The sequence below is a fragment of the Peromyscus californicus genome, unplaced genomic scaffold (assembly GCF_007827085.1).
Source record: "Peromyscus californicus insignis strain IS unplaced genomic scaffold, ASM782708v3 Scaffold_12__1_contigs__length_115047231, whole genome shotgun sequence".
Taxonomy (NCBI): domain Eukaryota; kingdom Metazoa; phylum Chordata; class Mammalia; order Rodentia; family Cricetidae; genus Peromyscus; species Peromyscus californicus.
In genome coordinates, this window is record NW_026294413.1 from 66,031,965 (window position 1) to 66,055,388 (window position 23,424).

Consider the following 23,424-nt stretch of genomic DNA (forward strand, 5'->3'; position numbering starts at 1 on the left):
AAAAAAAAAAAAAAAAAAAGTGGCAACACGAGAGAGAGAGAAGGAGGTCTTACAGACACAGAGAAGGGAAAGAGGGCTACTAAGGGGAAGGAGGAGAGAAGCAGGAGGGAGAATCAGTGAAACGAAAGTTTATGAAAATGCCATAATGAGAGCCATTACTTTACATGCTAATTTTTTTTTCTAGAGCTGAGGACCGAACCCAGGGTCTTGCACTTGCTAGGCAAGCGCTCTACCACTGAGCTAAATCCCCAACCCTTTACATGCTAATTTTAAAGAATTGGGATTTTTAAAAATTCTGGTCACATAAGCCAGACCCATAAAGAAAAATATAGCATTTTTTTCTCATATGAAGAGTGTAGATTTAAAAAACAATGGAAGTAGGAAGGTGATTGTTAGGCTAGGGGAAGGGACTAGCAGAGGGAGAGGAGTAAGTGCAATACAAAGCACATGTACCTGTTGCTTTGTATAACTGAATAAGCTGTTAAAAAGACCCAGCTTCCAGATAAGAGCTAGAGACTTCCTCTGTGAGAGCTGGTGAAGGAAAGGATCTGAATCAGAAAAAAAAAAAAAAAAAAAGGGGGACTTTATCCCAAACAGAGAAGTAGAGAAAAGATTCAGAAATCCACAAAGAAAGTAAAGGGGTTCAGAAACCAAGACGCGCCATGCATTGCAGAGAAGCAAGCAGAACTCAGCCTCAGTCGCTCAGTTCCCCACGTGGAGAAGGGGACTCCGAAGTCATTTCTGAAACCGAGGCAGTCCTGCCTTCTGGAAGAGCCCACAGCCCTCAAAAACCTCAAGTCCTGTAGTGGGGTTTTGGCAGGACAATGAATGATTCCTCCAGCAGACCGCGCTGCCGAGAAGAAAAATCCCATTCAGCCGTGTTATATGATGAGTCTGAGGGCAGTGGCCAGGCACCATCCTGAGAGAGACCGTTGTTAAAAACCGCGCTATCTCAGCACAGGAAGTATCTACAGATCAGAAAGCCTCAGCTTGACCTGTTGTTGCCCACGGGCGAGGCAAGGCTCAGAGAGGTGGCCGTGGGAAGCAGGAGGGGTTGGAAGGAACCTAGGCGGCAGGAGCCAGGTTTGGCTGGGAAGGACATGAGGGAGAGCCTGCCTTAGAAGGCTAGAGCAGATCTCATCAGCTGTAGTGGGTTTGATACAGGCCCGAGCCTCAGGCCAGTGGGTGGATCAAATTCCGGAGCTAAGTGTCTGTCATTTCCTACTGAAGCGCCTGTGCATTCTGGAGTTTCCAGGGGGATCCATGTCATCCACAGTAGGTGTGACCGGTATCCTGGAAGACCTGCAAGTCCTCAGCCTGTACCAATCTCAGCGTTGTGGCTGCTTCCCATGTTCTGAACACACACACGCGGGAGACATCCCTCAGCTGGAGCGGTCACCCAGTGTCGGGGTGGGGAGGGGTGGGGTGGGGTGGGGGGTGATCAATACAAAGCTAAGTGTGGCTGGAAGAGGCCGCTGAAACGCAGAGCAGGGATGCTATGAAGACAGCTGACTTCATCAGACACTTGTGTGATGCCCACTCAACAACAGCCGCAGGCGAGGCCAGAGTCCACAGCTCAACGGGCATTTAACCGGCAGTCTCCACTGGTTGATTTGTTTTGAGACAGGGTCTCACTGTGTAGCGCTGGTTGGCCTGGAACTTGCTATATAGCCCAGGCTGGCCTCAAATTCATGGAGATGGGCCAGCCTCTGCCTTCCAGGTGCTGCGATTGAAGGGGTGCGGTCACTATGCCTGGCCTTTTGGGGCCGGTCCCCAGGTTTTGAGGATCCAAAGCGGCTTCTTTTTGTGATTCCTCTCCTGCAACCGTTCAGCGGGATTTTTACCACGTTGTATTTTTTAAACATTTTTAAATATCTTTATTTGTTATTCTCTTCCATATATTCACCTAATTTAAATGCTTTTTTTTTTTTTTTTTTGGTTTTTTTCGAGACAGGGTTTCTCTGTGTAGCTTTGCGCCTTTCCTGGAACTCGCTTTGGAGACCAGGCTGGCCTCGAACTCACAGAGATCCGCCTGGCTCTGCCTCCCGAGTGCTGGGATTAAAGGCGTGTGCCACCACCGCCCGGCTAAATGCTTTTTTTTTTAACCAGTGGTTTTTATTTTCCCTGTGTTTCACTTTTTCTTTTTTTCTCCTGTGGGCACCAAATGAATTTAGTAGTATTTTGAGTTTCCTTTATTGGGTTAAAAAAAAAAAGCCTTCAATTTGTATTTTTTGCTCCCTTTCACACTTTAAAAACATTTTTTGTTTTGTTTGTTGTTTGTTTGTTTGTTTGAGACAGGGTTTCTCTGCGTAGCCCGGATTGTCCTGGAACTTGCTCTGTAGACCAGGCTAACCTCAAATTCAAAGCCTGTCTCTGCCTCCTGAGTGCTGGGATTAAAGGCATGTGCCACCACTGCCCTGCTAAAATAACTTTTTTAACTATTTGGAAATGCTTCATTTTCCTGAGAATTTCCCCCCACTCTCCTGCTTTCTCCTGCTCTCTTCCAGGGTTTCTCCTGTCCAAATCTTCTTCCGCTTTCACCTATTTACACTCACTCCTCTTTTTAATTCCTGGTCCGTGTCCCCTTTCTTTACCTTGGTCATTTACTATTCCACATTTTCAATACTTTTTTTTGTCAATTCTTTGTTTTTTTGACAGGGTTTCTCTGTGTAACAGCCCTGGCTGTCCTGGAACTTGCTTTGTAAGTCAGGCTGGCCTCAAACTCACAGAGATCCACCTGCCTATGCCTCCCGAGTGCTGGGATGGCATGTGCCACCACTGCCCGGCTTTCAGTATTTTTCAACCCCTTTCCATTTTCAGACTTGTGACACGTAGCAAGCAATTAAAGCCGTTACATTATCCATTTATTGACTGGAGGACCTTGTCTACTGGTTTTACATTTGCACTTCTTTATATAACCTGCATATTTATCCCTATCTGATGTGTAGTGGGCAAAGTTTCCCTTGTTCTATAGGCTTCCTTCACTTTACAGAAGCCTTTACATTTCCTGTGACCCCACGTCAATTCTCCTGATTGTTTCCTGTGCTATTGACTTCCTGTTCAAAAGCTTTGTTTATGCCCATACCTTGAAACGTCTTCCCTGTTTCCTTCCACACAGTTTCAAAGTTTCAGGTCATATATCAAGGTCTTTGCTCTACTTTAAATTGATCTGTGTGAAGAGTAAGCAGTATGGATCTAGTTGAGTGGTTCTCAACCTGTGGATTGTGGCCCCTTGGGGGTTGAATGGCCCTTTCACAGGGTTTTGCCTAGGACCATCGGAAAACACAGATATTTACATTACGATTATGGTTGGGGTCACCACAACATGAAGACCTGTATTTAAAGGTCACAGCATTAGGAAGGTTGAGAACCACTGATCTAGTCTCATGAGTCTACAGCTGGAGTCCCAGTTCCCCAAGTACCACTTGTTACAGAAGCTCCTTCTCCAGTACATGTTTTCACACTTTCCTCAACCACCGGGTGCTGGTAGCTCGGTAGATTTCTTTGATCTGTGGGTATTTTTCTTCCAGTACCACAGCTCTTTCATAGACATTGAGATAGGTATTGTGGCATATCGTTGATCTTCCTATGGATGATTGCTTTCGCTATTTTGGGGCCTTTGTACTTTTATATGAATTTCAGTGGTTGTTTTTTTTTTTATGGTTTTTGTAAAGAATGTCATTGGACTTTGGTGGGATTTGGGTTGATGATGGGAATCTCTTTCAGCAGTATAATATTTTCACAGTATTCTTTTCCTTTTCTCTTTTCTTGAAGCTGTTGTGAGTGGGATTGTTCCTCCGGCTTCTGGGTGAGTTTGTCACTGGTGTATAGGAAAGGCTCTAGCTGTTGTGTGTTTATTTTTCACACTGCCACTTTGATGAAAGTGTTCATTGGGTCTAAGAATATTCCAGTAGAGTTTTTAAAGTATAGGATCATGTCATTTTCAAATAGGGATAATTTCACTTCTCCCTTTCCTAAATCTATCCCTTTGATTCTTTCTCTTGTCTAATTGCTCTAAGACTTTGGACACTGTATTAGTAAGAGCGGAGATTGGGCACCCATGACTCATACAATATTTTAGAGGAAATGTTTCCTCGTTCGAACACCATTAGTTGCATGTCCCTCATATTACACTGAGTCATGCGCCTTCTCCTCATTTCTTTGGGGCTTTGATCATGAAGGGATGTTGAACTTATAGAAAGCCTTTTGCTCATCACCAGGACCCATGTTTGAAGCTTTCCTGCTGCATCTTCTTCCACAGATTTTATAGTTTCAGGTCTCATGTCTAAGTTTCAGGTCTCATGTCTAAGTTTGGAATCTACCTTGAGTCAGTTTTTCCGTATGATGGAAGATAAGCGATTGTCATAGTTAGCTTCGGCCATCCACTTGACACATCTAGGAGACGACTCCCAGCTGAGAACCGCCCTCATTGGGTTGACCTGTGACCTTGTTCGTGAGGTTTTTCTTCTTGCTCTCTGTTAATAAGTTTATTTTTGTTTAGTTTTTTTATACAGCATATTTTGATAACATCCTTTTTCCTTCCCCAACTCCCAGATCCTCTCCACCTCTCTATCCATCCAACTTCATATTCTCTTTCTTTGTCTCTCAAAAAAAAAAAAAAAAAAAGCAAAACATCAACAACAACAACAAAAGCAAGACAAAATTTAAAAAAACAATAAGGGAAGTGCCAAAACAAAATAAAACAAAAGCCCACAAAACCCACCACAGAGTCTACTTTGTGTTGGCCAGCTTCTCCTGAGCATAGGCCTGCCCTGGATGGTGGTTGATAGATCAGTGACCCTCCATTGGATTGGTTCCTACTCCCATCAGGTATCAATTTGCCAATAGCTTCTTGGTTAGGAGTGGGACTTTGTGTTCACTTCTCCTTCTCAGTGCTGGAATTTTGTCTGGTTTGACCTGTGCAGATCTGATGGATATTCTCCCTCTCCGAGAGTTCATATGTGCATCAGTTCTGCTGTGTTTGGAAGATCCTGTTTCTTTGGAGTCATCCACCACCCCTGGCTCTTAAAATCTTTCCACCTCCTTTGGGGCATTGTATTCATTGCTAATTGATACACAAGGGCCAAGCCTCATGGGGGAGGTGATCCTGGACTGTGTAAGGTTGCTGAACAAGCCAGGGAAGCAAGTCAGTAAGCAGCATTCCCCCATGGTCATTGCTTCAATTCCTGCCTCAGCTTCTCTCAAAGGTGAACTGTAACCTGTGAGCCAAATAAAGCCCCTTCTCCCCCAAGTTGGTACTGGTCAGTGTTTATTACAGTAACAGAGAAGTAAAGGAGGTCAGTGTTCAACTCCATTGTTCTGCTAGTTCTTACAGCATCACTTGTTGAAAACTATTCTTTCCCCATTGTGCATTCTTGGTGCTTTCTTTAGAAATTGATTGATCACATATGCATGAGTTTGTTTCTGGGCTCCCTAGTCTGCTCCATTTATCTAAATGTCAGTAATAATAGCAGTATAATAGTGTCATGTGGTTTTAATAACCAGAGCTTTGAAATAGATGTTGAAACCAGCAACTGTGCTGCATACAGATTTGTAATTCTTCAAGATTCCTGTGTCTATTTGGGACCCTTTATGATGTCAAATGAATCTCAATGTTGTTCTTTTTATAACTGAAAGTTACTATTGGGGCATTAACATGGATTGCATTGATTCCATTTGGACTATGGACATGTTATCAATATTAAGTCCAACTCCCTCCTTTCCCAGGAAGAATCTGTGGACTGCTGTCTCCAGTTGTACGGAGCTGTGCTGAGGGTCATGATTATGGTCACAGAATATCTTGACTTTTCCTACTACTTTTGATATGTGTGGTTCTGTGCTTGTTCAGGATGCAGGAGTCTCTCACCTCGTCTCTGAATTTCTCATAAAGAGAAAATGTGTATTAAGTGTTATTGGATGCGTGTGTCCACAGAGAGAAAGGGTTCTGGTCTTTCTTTTCCACCATCTTGCTGACATCGTTGTTCTGATTAATTTCAATGTAATGACCTGGGAAAGAGGGTCAGATATGAGTTTGGGACCTGGTTTTGCCACTTACTCCCTGTGAGACGTTAGGTAAATCAAACGCTTTGTGCTTGGAGCTAGAGTCATGCCTTGAGTGGTTACTGCTCTTGTAGAGGATCTGGGTTCAGTTCCCAGCACCCACATGAAAGTTTACAACTATCTGTAAGTCCAGTTCCAGAAGATCCAAAGCCCCCCCTGGGCTTCTGAAGGTATCAGGCCCACCCACAGCATACATACATATATGCAGGCAAACATTCATGCACAAAAATAAATTTTTAAAAATAGCTTTGAGAGGCAGGAGGATCATTGTGAGTGAAAGGTCAGCCATTACAAAGAGAGTTCCAGGACAGACAGGGCTGTTACAGAGAAACCCTGTCTCGAGAAAAAAAAATTAAAAAAAACAACTTTGTATTTAATTTTAATTTATATCAGATAGTGTGCTGGTTACTTTTATGTCAAATTAACACAAACTAGAGTCATTTGGGAAGAAGAAATCTCAACTGAGAAGATGTCCCCACCAGACTGGCCTACAGGAAAGCCCGTGGTACATTTTCTCATTTAGTGAATGATATGGAATGGCCCAGTCCATTGTAGGTGGTGCCCCCCCACCGCCACCGCCGCCGCCCTGAGCTGGTAGTCCCAGGAATTATAAGAAAGCAGGCTGAGCAAGCCATGAGAAGCCAACCAGAAAGCAGCCTCTACCATGACCTCTGCATCAGCTCCTGCCTCCAGGTCCTGTCCTGACTTCCCTCAGTGATGAGCTGTTACCTGGAAGCATCAACTGAAATAAAGCCTTTCCTTCACAGGTTGCTTTGGGTCCTGGTGTTCAACACAGTAATAAATACCTTATGACAGCTGGGCCATTTCATAAGATGTCACTGAAGCTATGAGAAAAACCCTTTAGGGAATTTACCCCAGGACTTCATGCATCCTGAGCACATACCCCAACCAGGTCCTCCCTGTGCTTGTAGAGAGTGGCGGCCTGGGACAGGGAGGGTCTGTTTTGTTGTGGCACTGTATAGCTATTAAGATGACAATCTAGCTATTTCAGTTCAGTGGCCTCATGTATATTAACAATATTATGTCAGCACCATTACTGTACTTCTCCAGGAATTTTTTATTATCATAAACAGAAACTCATTAAACAATAACTTTCACCTGAGAAACTCTCAAATAATGTCTAGGCCTCACCCCAGATCCACTTAATCAGGGCTTCTTGGAGGAAGCCCCAGCACTGGTATTTCAAAAACAGTCAAGGGGCTGGAGAGATGGCTCAGTGGTTAAAAACACTGGCCATTCTTGCAGGGTAGCCGGATTTGGTTCCCAGCACCCACATGGTGGCTCACCTGTGACTCCAATTCGGATGCCCTTTTCAGGCCTCTGCAGGCACACACATATACACATTAAATAAAAAAAATTTAAAATCACAATCAAACTGGGTACTCTGGTGCACCCCAGTAATCTCAGCACTCAAGAGGCAGAGGCAGGAGGATGGCCACAAGTTCAAGGCCAGTCTTGTCGACATAGGGAATTACAAGTTAGTTATCCAGGGCGACAAAGTGAGACTCTTGTCTCAACAAGAACAAACAAGGGTGGGGAAAACGGCTCAGGACTTAAGAGCACTCTGTGCTCTTACAAAGCACCCAGGTTCGGTTCGCAGTCCCCACGGGGTGGCTTGTATCCATCCACAACTCCATTTCCAGAGGTTTTGATACACTCTTCTGACCTTTGAGGGTGACAAGCACACGTGGTATGCATACATACAGGTAGGCAAAACATTCACATAAAGTAAAATTAATAAATCTAATTTAAAAATATAAAATAACCCCCCCCCAAACCACCACAAAGCAACCAAGGGGAATAGTTACTTAATTCATTCACGGAATTATTAAACATAAAGGTTTCAGCTCATTAAGTCTCTCCTGCCACCTGGACTCCTGAACCTATTAAGGAAGAAGATGGTCAGGTGGTGGTGGTGGTGGTGGCGGCGGCGGCGGCGGCAGCGGCGCCGGCGGCGGCGCCGGTGGCGCACGCCTTTAATCCCAGCACTCGGGAGGCAGAGCCAGGCGGATCTCTGTGAGTTCGAGGCCAGCCTGGGCTACTAAGTGAGTTCCAGGAAAGGCGCAAAGCTACACAGAGAAACCCTGTCTCGAAGAAAAAAAAAAAAAGGAAGAAGATGAAGAGAATTGATTCTTAGGGGTCTCAGCCAGTTTTCCATCAATATAATGAAATTGGTGTCATTAACTTAGATAAAAGGTTTGTGTGGCTCACAGGTGGGTTCCAATCAAGACCAGAAAAACACAGGCCTCTGGTGGGAGTGCTGGATGGCGATGACCAGAGGCCCGTGGCCAGCAAAACTTCACACCTTGTGGGCCAGGAAGCAAAGAGAAAGAGGTCAGGGTCCCACAATCTCAGGGATCTCTATTAGTCTCTATCTCCTACAGAGTCTACCATTCTTCAATAGTGCCACTGTCTAAGTTAGGGCTTTTGTTGCTGTGAAGAGACACTATGACATGGCAACTCTTACAAAGGAAAAATATTTCATTGGAGTGGCTTGCTCACAGTCCCAGAGGTTCAGTCCATTATCATCATGGTGCAACATGGTGGCGTGCAGGCAGACATGATGCTGGAGAAGTAGCTGAGTGTCCTCCAGCTTGTCTTGCAGGCAACAGGAAGTGATCTGTCTCACTAGGTGTGGCTTGAGCATATTTGAGACCTCAAAGCCCGCCTCCACAGGGACACACTTCCTCCACCAAGACCACACCTACTTCAATATGGCCACACCTCCTAATTGTGCCACTCCCTTTAGGGGACTTTTTCTTTCAAACCATCACATTCCACTCCCTGGCCCCCAAAGGCTTTTAGCCATATCATAATACAATAATGCATTCAAACCAACTTCAAAAGTCCCCATAGTCTATAACAGTCTCAAACTTATTTAAAAGTATAAAGTTCAAAGTCTCTTCTGAGTTTCATGCAATCTCTTTTTTTTTTTTTTTTAAAGATTTATTTATTACATATACAGCATATATGACTGCAGGCCAGAAGAGGGCACCAGATCTCATTACAAGTGGTTGTGAGCCACCATGTGGTTGCTGGGAATTGAACTCAGGACCTCTGGAAGAGCAGTCAATGCTCTTAACCTCTGAGCCATCTCTCCAGCCCTCATGCAATCTCTTAACTGTAATTCCCCTATAAAATCAAAATCAAAAAGCAGATATATAATGGCACAGGATATACACTACTGTTCCAAAACATAGGGAAAGGAGCACAGTGAGGAAATACTGGACCAAAGCAAGACCAAAAACCAACAGGGCAAACTCCAAACTCTGCATCTCCACGTCTGATATTAATACACTCTTCAGATCTCCAACTCCTTTCAGCTTTGTTGACTGCAACACACTTCCTTCTCTTGGGCTGGTTCCACTCCCTGTTAGCAGCTCTCCTTAGCAAGTGTCCCACAACTCTGCCTTTCTGGCTGTTTTGAGATTTCTTCTGCCAACAGAATTAATCCGAATCTCTTCACATTAGCCTCAGGCAGACTCTTCAGACAAGGGCAAAAAGCAGCCACATTCTTCACCAAAATATCACAAGAACTATCTCTAGACAACATATTAATTAAAATTCTTCTCTTCTGAAACCTCTTGATTCAGCCCCTGACAATTCAAACCACACTCAGCACCACTGTCTTCCATGCTCCTACTCGGATGGCCCATTGAGCAGCACTTAAAGCATTCCACTGCTTTTCCAATCCACAGTCCCAAGGTCCATATTCCTTCAAATAAAAGCATGGTCAGGCCTATCACAGCAATACCCCACTCCTGTTACCAACTTCCGTCTTAGGGTTTCTATTGCTGTGAAGAGACACCTTGACTCCTAATAGTGCCACTCCACTCTGGGCAATTTTCTTTCAAACCACCACAGCCACCAATGGAACTTAGCATGTGGACCTCAGGGGGACATTCAACACCCAACAATAATGCTAGGCACTAAAACACAGATAAAGCACCAGGTTCTTTCCACCCAAATTCCCAGAGCTGACTTCCATCCCAGTTACTTTCATATATCCTTTTCCAATCTTTAAAAAACTGTTTATTATTATTATTATTATTATTATTATTATTATTATTATTAATTGGTTTTTAGAGACAGGGTTTCTCTGTGTAGCCCTGGCTGACCTAGAACTTGCTCTCTAGCCCAGGCTAGCCTCAAACTCAGAGATTCCCCTGCCTCTGCCTCCTGAGTGCTGGGGATTAAAGGTGTGTGCCACCACACCTAGTTTGATAATTATTTATTGGGGGGACGGAGAGAGCTTGCATGCTACAGTGTGAGCGTTGAGATCAGAGGGCAACTTTCAAAAGTTGATTCTCTACATTTTCCATGTGGGCCCTGGATATCAAATCCAAGTCATCATGCTCGGTGGCAAGCACATTGAGTCACCTTGCCAGCCTTTATCAATCTTTCAAAATGAGTCTGCAATTGGGTTTTTTATTGTTGTTTGTTTTTCCTGATCAGAGAGGCAGCACATGTTCTTTAAAGTCATCAAATAGGGGTTGGGGATTTAGCTCAGTGGTAGAGTGCTTGCCTAGCAAGCGCAAGGCCCTGGGTTCGGTCCTCAGCTCTGAAAAAATAAAAATAAATAAAAATAAAATTAAAGTCATCAAATAAAGACAGGCTGGAGAGATGGCCCAGCAGTTTAAGAACCCTTGCTGTTCCATCACAAGAAGAAGAGTTTGGATTCTGACACCCAAGTGGGGCCCTCTTCTAGCCTCCATGGGTTCCCACACATATGTATACACACACACACACACACACACACACACACACACACACACACACACACACTAAAAAAAAAACACAGTTGTCATGTTAAACTTTCCTATGGGCTGGGCGGTGGTGGTGGTGGCGGCGGTGGCGGCGGCGCACACCTTTCATCCTAGTACTCAGGAGACAGAGGCAGGTGCATCTCTGCAAATTCGAGGCTAGCCTGATCTATAGAGTTCCAAGACAATCAAGTCAACACACAGAAACTCTGTCTCAAAAAACCAAAAACAAAAAACCAAAAACAAAAAAAAAACCCCAACTTCCTAGGATGCTTTCAAATAACTCTTAGCCCTATGAGGTCTTTCTTCTGCCTGACTGCCATCTGCCCATATGTCTGTGCTGGGTAGCTTTAGTTCAGAGCATCCTGCATGGCCTTTAGCCTTATGCTCACAATTTCAGGGAACAGTTTTGTAGATGGAAGGTTCTGTTTCCTGACATGTTCATGTCACATCCTTGGCTTGCTTTGCTCTTGTTCACATTTTTATTTGGAACCAAATTTACTTCAGCCATGTGAAGTGCTCGCAAAATACATGGTGAATGGCTCTGTTCATTCAAATAATTTTAGCTGCTTCCACAAAAGAATCCAATTTTCCAATGTGCTTTTTAAAATATGCTTTCTCACAAAAGAAGAAGTGAAAATTAGTAACCGTCATGAATACTGTTCAAGTGTCTCTCCTCGGGAGAGGACTGACAGGTGGATGAGGATGGGGGTTCTGGTTCCCTGTAATGGGTTCTGAGTCCCTGTGATGGGTTCTGGTTCCTGTGATGGGTTCTGAGTTCCTGTGATGGGTTCTGGTTCCCTGTAATGGGTTCTGAGTCCCTGTGATGGGTTCTGGTTCCTGTGATGGGTTCTGAGTTCCTGTGATGGGTTCTGGTTCCCTGTAATGGGTTCTGAGTCCCTGTGATGGGTTCTGGTTCCTGTGATGGGTTCTGAGTTCCTGTGATGAATTCTGAGTTCCTGTGATGGGTTCTGAGTTCTTGTGTTGGGTTCTGAGTTCCTGTGATGGGTTCTGGTTCCCTGTGATGGGTTCTGGTCCCTGTGATGGGTTCTGATTTCTTAAGCTAACTTCTAGCTTCAGTTTTAAAGCGCAATGACCCCATGAGGTTCCTGCTTTCCCACTCTCTTGCCAGTTAGCAGCTCTTTCCTATCACCTAGAGCTTGAGACCTAATGGTCAATGGCTGCTCTGAGCATGCTGCAGGGGCAGTTTACCTTAGGAAACACCTTCTTTCCCAGGCTGCCCTCTCCTCCTCCCAGGCCTTTCCTTAAAGAGGATGAAAGCTGCTTAAAATCTTCCTTAGTTTCTTTGTTTCCACATGGGATATTGCCAGAGGGCCACCACAAAAAATGGAAATGTTTGTTGAGCCTTTACCTCAGGGAAAGGGCCACGGCAGGCACAGAATAAATGGCTGCTGTCGGCATTTTCTTCACCCCCTTCTTTTCTTCCTCTCCCTCATTAGCGGTCGCCAACACCATCATCGTCTGTGCCACACCACCTCCGGCACAGGTGTGGGAAGTTGCTCATATCCACCTTTGATTTATTTCTCCCCAGAGAAGGACTAATAAGAGATTAATTTCAACCCTGTAATTCTGGTCCCAGTGAGTAACATCTAGTAACAAGGTCCCCTTTAATCAACACAGACAAGCATGTCATTAGATACACCTCAGTGAGCTTGTTAAGGACAAGTAGGATGGCTAAGCTAGACAAATTTCTTCATCTTATATATTTTTAAATGTCTTATTACCATATATTAATTATGCATCATAATAATGTTTCATTATGATTTTATTACATGTACATAATGCATTTCGGTCATATTCATCTCAACCCTGTGACTCTCTTTCCTACATCCAACATCCTCTAACTTTCATTCAACATCCATGTCCTTTGTGTGTGTGTGTGTGTGTGTGTCTCAGTGAGTTTCATTTGGGTTCTTTCCAAGACACGGGTACCTTACCAGTGGATATACACTGAAGGAAACGTCTCTTGCTCTCCCACCAACATTGACTATGTATAAATCCCGAGGGAGGGTTAGGACCCATAGGCCCCTCCCTCCTACAGGACAGGATCCTGAGGGCCTCAGTCTTTTGCAGATCCTGTGTAGGCAATCACAGCTACTACGTGTTCAAGAGTCTACAGAGATATCACGCTTAGAAGTCAGTGTTCCATCCACACTGCTCCCCACTCCTTCCTCGGGCTCCTCTCTTCTTCTGCCCCTTGTTTCACAGTGCTCCCTGAACCTTAGAAAAGTCGACATAGAGGTCCTACCACAGCTGTGCACTCAACAGGCGTTTACTTTCTGCCCCTTGACCAGTTGAGTGTCTCTGGTGACCAGTAATCACCGGGAAAAGAAGCATCTGGAGCCAGAGCTGGTAGGAGCACTGATGTGCAGGCAGAAACAGTTTGGAATACAATTCAACAGGCACATTACGTCCATTTATTACTATAATGGCGGTAGCTTCCCACTAGGGCCTACAATCTCCCCCCATGGGCTTTTGACTAGGTGTACAGTACCCAACATGAATTCCCTCCTGTGGAGTGGGCATCAAATTCAATCAGAAAAGGCGTCCCCAAAACAGACTCACTAGTTATGTGAAACCACGAGAGTCCGTTAAAGGATCTCAAGAATTTATTAAAGTATAAGATGGGGATAATACACTCACGGATGGATACAGAATAAGGAAGACACAGCCATTGATCCAGTTGCTGAGTCCTGCCGTTCTGCCCAGGGGAGCCGGGAACCAACCTCAAGCTGCTCCACGCTGGCTGACCTGGTCCTTGCCACCCAAGAGAGGGCCTGACTCCTCTCGTTCAGCTCTTAAGGGATCATATATGCAGAAAAAGCCATGCCCTAGGGCTTGCACCCCAAAGCCATTGGCTGAATGAATGAATTCCCACAACACTCACCACTTTTATATCATATCCATTCTATCTTTCTCCATTCAAAGAATCACTCCCCACTCATAAGCCCCTTTCTGGTTCCCTGGGCTCTATGTACACACTCACCTCAACATAAATGCACATATAAGTTAGAATGGTTTGCATATGAAAAAGAATATGTAGTGTTATCTTTCTGAGCATGAGTTACCTCAATATATTTTCCAGTTCCATCCTGGAAATTTTGCAAATTTCCTGTAAATTTTGTTTTCTTCACAGCTCCATAAGATCTACATTTTCATTATCAATTCATCAGTTGATGGACATCTGGGCTAATTGCATATCATTGCTATTGGAAATGGAACAGAAACAAATATGGCTGTACAAGTATCTCTGGCAGGATATGGAGCCCTTGGAGCATATGCCTAGGAGTGGGAGAGCTGGGTCACCTTCAGTTCCATTTTTCATTGTTTTCTGTTTTGTTTTAATTGTGTGTAGGTGTGTGTCTGCATGTGGGTATGTACACGTAAGTGCAGGTGGTCTCAGAGCCCAGAGGCATTGAAGCCTCTGGAGCTGCCTGATGTGGATGCTGGGATCCAAACTCCAGTCCTCCGGAGAAGCAGCAAGTGCTCTTAACTTCTGAGTTCCCTCTCTCCAGCCTCTGCTTTTCATGTCTTGACAGCCCTCACACCGACTCCATAGTGGCTGCTCCATAGTGGCTGCTCCATAGTGGCTGCTCTGGTTGACACTCCCACCAGCAGGGGTAAGTTCCCTCTCCCACATCCTCACCAGCGTCTACTGGGATTTCTTTTCTTTTTCTTTCTTCCTTTTTTGTTTTAGGTTTGTTGTTTTTGTTTTTGTTTTGTTTTATTTTATTTATTTATTTATTTTTGGAGACAGGGTCTCTCTATGTAGTCCAGGCTGTCCTGGAACTCACTGTAGACCAGGCTTATCTCAAACTCAGTTATCTGCCTGTCTCTGCCTCCCAAGTACTAGAACTAAAGGCGTGCGCTACTATGATTTGTTTTCTTTCTTTCTTTTTTTTTCATTTTTCTTTATTAAGAAATTTTCTACTCACTCCACATACCACCCACAGATCCCCCTCCTCCCTCCTCCCACCCCCCAGCCCTTCCTCCCTAGCCACCCCACATCCCCACATCCCCAAAACTGAGGTCTCCTATGGGGAGTCAGCAGAGCCCAGCACACTGAGCCTAGGCAGGTCCAAGGCCCTCCCACTGCACCAAGGCTGTGCAAGGTGTCACACCACAGGCACCAGATTCCCAAAAGCCTGCCCATGTACCAGGGACAGATCCCGATCCCCCTGCCTGGGTGCCCCACAAAGAGTTCGAGCCAAACAACCGTCTTGATGATGGCATTTCTACCTGGGTTGAGATGGAATCTCAAAATCATTTTAATTTACTTTCTCTGATGGCTAAGGATGTTGAACACCATGAAAATATTTATAGCTATTTGTGTTCCTTCTTTTGAGGATTCTCTGTTCAGTTCCATTATTTATTTTTGTTTATGTGTATATATGTGCCTGTGTGAGTAAATGCCCTGTGTGTTTTGTACGAAGCCAGTTCAGGGGATCAGATCCCTTGGCGACTGAGTTACAGGTGCTTGTGAGATGCTCACTCTGGGTACGAGGAACCCAGCCAGGGTCCTCTGGAGAGCAGTAAGTGCTCTCCAGCACTAAGCCTCCCATAGTCTATTTCTTAACTGACTTGTTTATTTCCTTGTTTTGAGGGTTTTTGTTGTTGTCTATCCTTTTAGATATTAACCCTTTGTAAAATGTGTAGCTAGCAAAGATTTTCGACAATTCTGTAGGCTGTCTCTCCACACCATTAAGGAATTCCTTTGTTATACAGAAGCCTTTTTCTTTCCCAAGATCCCATTTGCCAATGTCAGCCTTGTTTCTGACTCCTGGAGCCCACACTGGAGCTGATAGCTTGAAGAGTCTGCCCTCCTTCTTCCTCCAGCAGCTTCAGAATTTCAAGCCTTACATTAAGATCTTTGCTCCATTTGAAGTTTGTTTGTTTATTTATTTATTTATTTAGTTAGTTAGTTAGTTATTTTTTGTGCAGGGCGAGAGATAAGGATCTGGTTTGATTATTTTACCTGTAGATACCCAGCTTTTATAGCACCATTTTTTGGAGAGACAGTCTTTTTTTTTTTTTTTTTTTTTTTTTTTTAGTTTTTCAAGACAGGGTTTCTCTGTGTAGCTTTGTGCCTTTCCTAGAACTCACTCTGTAGTCCAGGCTGGCCTTGAACTCACAGAGATCCGCCTGCCTCTGCCTCCCAAGTGCTGGGATTAAAGGCGTGAGCCACCACCGCCCGGCTAGAGAGACAGTCTTTTCTTCAGTGTATCAGGTGGTCATAATTGTGTGGGCTTCTATCTGGGTTCTCTATTCCATTGATCTACATATCCTTTTTTTCTTTTTCTTTTCTTTCTTTCTTTTGAGACAGGGTTTTTCTGTGTCACCTTGACTGTCCTGGAACTAACTATATAGCCCAGGCTGGCCTCGAACTCTCAGAGATCTGTCTGCCTCCCAAGTGCTGGGATTAAAGACGTGCACACCACTGCCTATAGTTGTTTTTTTTTGTTTGTTTGTTTGTTTCTTTACTCATTGTGGGCCCACCAGCTACCAAATAAATACGTGGAAACTTATTCTTACTTATGAATGCTCTGGCCTTAGCTTGGCTTCTTTCTAGCCAGGTTTTCTAATTTAAATTATCCTGTTTCTCTTTAACTACGTTTTGTCTCTGGGCTTTTTGCCTTTCTTTATTCTATATCTCTTTCTTTCCTTCTTACTCCTGGCTGGCTGGGTGGCTGGGTGGCTGGCCCCTGGCATCCTCTTCTCCTTTTCTCACTTCTCACTCTTCTTTTTTTGAGCCTAGATTTTTTTCTCCTATTTATTCTCTCTGCCCGCCAGCCCTGCCTATCCTTTCTCCTGTCTAGTTATTGGCCGTTCAGCTCTTTATTAGACCAATCAAGTGTTTTAGACAGGCAAAGTAACACAGCTTCACAGAGTTAAACTAATGCAACATAAAAAATGCAACACATCTTTGCATCATTTAACAAATATTCCACAGCATAAAAGAATGTCTTAAATTAATGTCCCACAAGAACCACCCAGCCTTTTTTTTTTTTTTTTTTTTTGCCAGTACCATGTTATTTTGATGACTATGGCTCTGTAATACAACTTAAAGCTAAGTATGGTGACACCCCCAGCATTGCCTGTTTAGCTCAGGTTGCTTTGGATGCCTGGGTCTCTTTTGTGCTTCCTATGAATTTTGTTCCTTTCTATTTCTGTGAAGAACAGTGTTGGAATTTTGATGGGGATTATATTGAATTGTAGGTTGCTTTTGTAAAGATAGTCATTTTCATGGTGTTGATCCTTCTAATCCATGAGTGTGGGAGGTCTTTCCATCTACAAGTATCTTCTTCAGTATTTTAAAGTTTGTATCATAGACATTTTAAAAGATATGTTCTTGCTCGGTGTTGGTGGCAAATGCCTTAATCCCAGCACTTGGGAGGCAGAGGCAGGTGGATCTCTGTGAGTTCAAGGCCAGCCTGGTCTACATAGTGAGTTCCAGGACAGCCGGGGCTACACTAAACTCTGTCTCAAAAAATAAAAACAAACAAACAAAAAACAAAAACAAAAAAAAGAGATATGTCCTTAATGATTTTCTCAATTTCATTGGTACCTGCTGAAATGTCTTCTTTTTATCTCTAATTTTATTGTTGTATTGGGGTTAATCTGTGACTTTATATCTAGTAGTACTTGTTTTATAAAATTGGGTGTACTTGTGATAAGTGCATATATGCTTAGGATGCAATGTCCTCCTGATGGAGTGTCCCCTTAATAGCATGCAGTGACTCCCTTTGTCTCTTCTGATTAGCTTGGTTTGAAGTCTATTTTATCAGATATTAGAATAGCGATGCCTGCATGTTTCCTAGTTCTATTTGCTGAAATATTTGTTTTGTTGAGACAGGGTCTCACATAATCCTGGCTGGCCTGGAACTTGCTATGTAGATCAGGTTGGCTTTGAACTCATAGAGATCTGCCTGCCTATGCCTCCTGAGTACTGAAATTAAAGATGTGTGCCAAACATCCGGCTTTGAAATGTTTTTTGACCATCCTTTCCCCATAAGATAGTGTTTGTGATGGCTATTCTTGGCCATGAACTTGACTGTATCTGGAATTAACTAAAACCCAAGCCACTGGGAACACTTGTGAGGGATTTTTTTTTTTCTTCTTGATTGACTCATTTGAGGTATGAAGACCCACCCTAAATCTGGATCTTTTGAGGCAGGAAGACCCACCTTAAATTTGGGTCACACCTTCTGCTGGCAGCTTATGTAAAGGACTTGGAAGAAGGAAGCTCTTGCTCTTTGCCTGCTTGCCCTCACTCTCACTGGCAAGTCCGTTCCTTTGCTGGGATTAGAGTCTACTTCCTTGGGATTATTAAGACTAGCTGAGACATCCAGCCTCATGGATGGGACCACTACTGGACTCTTGGATTTTCCATTAGGAGAGCACCAACAACAGAAACAAAGGAATAATTCCACCCAAATGTGGCTTTGTGAGCTGAGTTTAACTGGGGTTACTCACAGGAGCATGGTAACTCATGATCACACCACTGAAGAAAACATCTCTCCTTCCTAGCAACTACTAACTACATATCCATGGGGAGAGTGAGAGTCATGAGTCCTCTCCCTCCCAGCAACCAGTAGCTATGCAATCATCTGGGGTGGGGGATGGAGCTTCATTAGCTCCCCTCCTTAACTGTCTAAACCCTTGGTGAGGGATGAGATCACATGAGCCCTCCTTAGTAACTGTTAACTGTCTGTAAATCCTTAAGGGGGGCGGAATCTCCCGAGCTCCTCCCCTCCCACAAGGGAAAGGTAACAAGCCCAATCCTGTGCAGGTCTCCTACAGCTAATCACAGCTGCTGACGATTCGGGGGCCGTTCTTTTGCGCCAGTGGTCACACCTTTTCTGGCATGTTGACTGTGAAGTACACAGAATCCAGAGCTGAGCAGAGCTCTTGGTGGCATTCTGCCTGGGCAGCTTGCATCCTGCCCTCTGGCACCACAAGAGCTAGCCAGGGAGGGAAGGCATTTCCAGCCCGGTCCCAGCTGATGGCTCTGTCTTCAGCTGTAGGATCTTATTGTCTATAAGCAAGCACCATAAGCATCAATAGCCTTTATCAATCACTTCAGGGGCCTCCAGGGTCTCTGAAGTAACCCACTCCTGGCCCTGGGGTTTTCATTTAATACCTTATGGCTTTGGGGCATTCATTTCCTCACTTATTTCCAGATGAATCTCCAAATCTGTAGGACACTCAGAGGCACAATTCATGTAATGAAACCTTTTACAGAGGGTGGGCAGGGTCTCTGAAGGTCCACCCTCTATCCATTCCAAGTAAGTGCCACTTGGTCTCAGGAGTGAGCAGCTAGGAACACACTAAAGAGACATGTTAGCAAGGCCTACCACAACATGAGAAGAATCAATTGCTTGCATTGTTTTGTCAAAAGGTCCATGTTGGGTATGGTCGTGGGAATAGGAGGTACTGACTTAGCTTGCCCTTTACCACAGTCCATAGTCACCATCCATGAACCCTTCTACCCCCTTATCCTGGGGTACTGCCAATGCATCTGCCCCAACTCCAGCACTTTGGTGTCTCCTCACATGCTGACTAGCCTAGGGCCACGGAGAGGTTCCTGGGACAGAGAGGCAGCTGGCTGCCTCCTATGGAATGGCCGCAACTGGGTGCTGAGAAGGTGTCCTAGCTAGGGTTACTATTGCTGTGAAGAGACACCGTGACCACAGCAACTCTAATATGGACAACGTTTAATTGAGGGGGCTGGCTTATAGTTCCAGAGGTTCAGTCCGTTCTCATCATGGCCTGAGCATGAAGGTGTGCAGGCAGATGTGGTGCTGGAGCTGAGAGTGCTACATCTTGCAGGCAACAGGAAGTCAACTGTCTCACTGGGCATGGCTTGAGCCTATGAGACCTCAAAACCCGCCCCCACAGTGACACACTTCCTCCAACAAGACCACACCTACTCCAACAAGGCCACACCTCCTAGTGCCATTCCCTTTGTGAGTCATTTTCTTTCAAAGCATCACAGAAGGCCTTTGGCTGGGCCAGCAATTTCCACCCTCCCACTAGACTTTCTTGCAGGAGGAAATGTACTTGGCTTATTCAGGGTGGGGATGCGGGCAAGCACAGCCTTTGCACCTTCACCGCCCTCTGGCCGTTCTTTTCACTCTGGCCTTCTAGAGGCTCACAAGCAATGAACTTGGCTGTCAGTCTTTTTTATTTTTCCCTATAAACTCCAACTCAACACAGATCTTCCCACGTTTGCTTTCAGGTTACACAGAGGGATCCTTGTCTGCTCGCTCTTTTTCTCACCCCCTTTGCCTGTTTTCACAATAACCTGACTTACTTGCGTCTGTAAGTCATCCAGACCTGCTGAAGCCTCTGTTACCTGAATGATGCTCTTCTACCAGGTAGCTCAGCAACATCACAAAAGCCCCACAGCAGTCCTGAGGTCCCTGGGAATCAGCCTCTTTCTTAACCCTCCAAGGAAGACAGCCCTGTTTGGCACGGTGAACCAGGCATCAGACACGTCCTCTCTCGTGTGCAGTGCACTCAATAGTGCCCTTGCTTCCTGTTTTCCTCCAGTCCCTGGTGCTCACGGGGACCACAGCTGACAATAACCTGCTCTGCTCTACTTCATGCTCATATGCAACCACTCCAAAGTGACTGACTTTCCTCATATGGCCCCAGATTATTCAGCCTTTGTCTTAAAGAGGAATGGGTAGCTATATGACTCAGTTGCTCCATTTGCACAGTTTTCAGACTAACCCCATTTGCCCCCATGTGGTGGAACAATCTTTTTGTACACTGTGAAGGTGTATTGCTCTCATTGGTTAAATGGCCAATAGCTAGGCAGGAAGAGATTAGGTGGGACTTGCAGACATGAAGAAGGGCAGAGTTGCTAGGAGACATGGGGAGAAGCCAGCCAGCCACGAACAAGTCCAACACACAAAATGGGCTAGAGGTAATAAAGCCATGTGGCAGCAAGTAAATTAATAGAAATGGGTTAAGTTATAAGGGCTAGTTAGAAACAAGCCTAAGCTGTCAGCCAAGCATTTATAATTAAAAATAAGTCTTTGTGTGATTATTTGGGAGCTTGCTGGTAGGGCAGAATATTCCGCCTACACCCCCATGTCCCACAGTTTCACAATCCACACTGTGAAAGGGTCTCCCATCTGTTGTTTAAAAGTCTCTTCCAAATTCAAACAGTTCAAAGGCAAAACACTCCCTGATTATCGTCGTTTCCTGTATTGGACCATTATTAAGTCCCCCATTTTCATGATATAGAATGGATTTTCCTTTCTTCTGTATGAAAGGCTAGACTCTATCATTTATACTTCCCTCCCTCCCTCCTCATTGTCTAATTCTTCCTGAGTTCTGAGTTTGGGGATTCCAGGAGGGACTGTTTAGCAACAGTCTAATTTGTACTTTTTTCCTTTCCCCTGCCAGCCATGAGAAACAGCAAGTTTCTCCAGCACTCCATCTCCTTCCCCCACCTTCACCAGCCCCTTTCCTGCTAACTTAGAGCAAAAGGTAGCATCCATGTGTCCCTCCTTACTCAGGCATGTTCTTTCTGGGCAGATAGCTCAGCCTCAGTTGCATGTCTTACAGCCCAGAGTCATGTGACCGATGCCACAGCCTGCTTACCATCCCTTCCCATACACGCTACCTTCAGATTGTAACATATTCTCTGGTTTGTCTGCTATCCCGCACTCATGTGTAGACCCCATGCATCAGGAAGGCCCGCCACTGCATCCTACACAGAAGAAGATGACCACCCCAGGATTCACATGTCGAGAATCTTCACCCACAGGAGACAGGGCAACCCTCACTGCAGCAAGAAGGCAGGACAGTCCGCACCACATGGAGGACAACATGTTGGGGTTATGTCCACGGATGCTGAACCCTCAGACAGCTTAGCTTCAGCCACGCGTCTCGTCACGCACAGCAGACAATGCAAGCGCTCCTCTTGAACTCATCTTTGGTTCTGTCGGGCCCTTGGCTCAGGCTCCAAGGACAGGGACAAAGAAATGAGTGCACCCACCGTGGCTTGTGAACCAATGAGTGTGGCTGGGCTTTCTTATAGGAGGGTGGGAAACTTTATGGGCAGTTATAGCAGTAGAGGAAAAAATTTCTCTTCCAGTAACTGCTGGGTTGTGGTGGTGGTGGCGCATGCCTTTAATCTCAGCACTTGGGAGGCCAAGGCAGGCAGATCTCTAAGAGTTCGAGGCCAGCCTGGTCTATAGAGAGAGAGTTCCAGGGCAGTCAGTCAGGGCCACACAGAAAAGGTCAGTCTCAAACAAACAAACAAACAAACAAAAAAGCAACAAAAAAATTGTCTATAAACCCTTGGGGAGGGGAGGGTCTTGTGAACCCTTCTCCTCCAGCAACCTTTCACTGTATAAGACCTGGGGGAGGGGAGGCCTCATGAGCCCCTCCCCACTTCCTTGACAGAAAGGGCACAGTCTTGTGTGGGCAGCTCCCTTTCCAACAGTCACAGCTGGTGACAGTACAGGAGTGCAATGACCACCTCACACCTGGAGGACAGTGATCCATAGCACACCCTACATGCGGGCAGTGCCCTTCATGGGCTGGGGAAAGAGGAAGCTGAGCACCAGCATTCCTCTCCCCCAGTCCTTCCTCCCCTCCCTCCCTCCCTTCCTGCTCCTTCCCAGCTGTGGACACAAGGTGACCAGTGTCTCACCCTCCTACCTCCATGCCTTCCTACCATTGCACAGTGCTCCGTGAGAGCCACAGTAAGTCCCCCCTCCAACCCCCTTTCACTCCTTTAGTTAGGTATCTTGCCACACTTCCACCCAACACCCTGTACCTGTGTGTCACTGCACACGGTGTTTCTGGAGGCTTTCGGCCCACCTCCCTGGTACTTCGGCAAACCAAAAGCCTGCATTTGAGAAGCCACAGTGAAGGTGCCCACCCATCTTCACAAAACGCTGTGTGGCTTGGGCTGGCCTCAAACTCCTGATCCTTCCGCCTCACGAATCCCAAGTACCATGCCCAACTTGGTGTTGTGTAATCTCAAATAACTGTATTTTGGTTGCTTAGAAATGTTAAATTGCATCAATTTACCACTCAATACGAAAACTTCTGGGGAAAACAGTTCCGAAGCCAAGCCCCAGCGGTTGAACACATTCTACCTCTTCTTAACCTTTGTCTTATTGCCATCAAGAACCACAAATTTAAGGGTTATCTTCAAACCAAACATCAGTTTCTTATGCAGTCACAAAAACTCAGGTTTTTTTGTTTTGTTTTGTTTTGTTTTTTTACATGTACCCATTGTAGTTCAGGGAAGCAGATAGTGCTTTTGATCGCACAATAAAAATGATATTGGAGTGAAATTATAGTTCTCGGAGGCTAATTTGGGGGTGTGGTTTTAAGACTGTGTTTCCAGGCTGTGGACCTGGGATTGAATAACTTGAACTGGCACACACTGACCCCGGCATGAAGTCTGAGCTGCTTTCCGGTGTTTTCTCCGCAGCGGGCCCCCATTTGAACCTCAATTGCTGTTCGCTGCCCTCTGGGCACTTGAATCTTTGTTAGTATTTTGCTCTGAGCGTCTTGGTGGGTTGCTCTA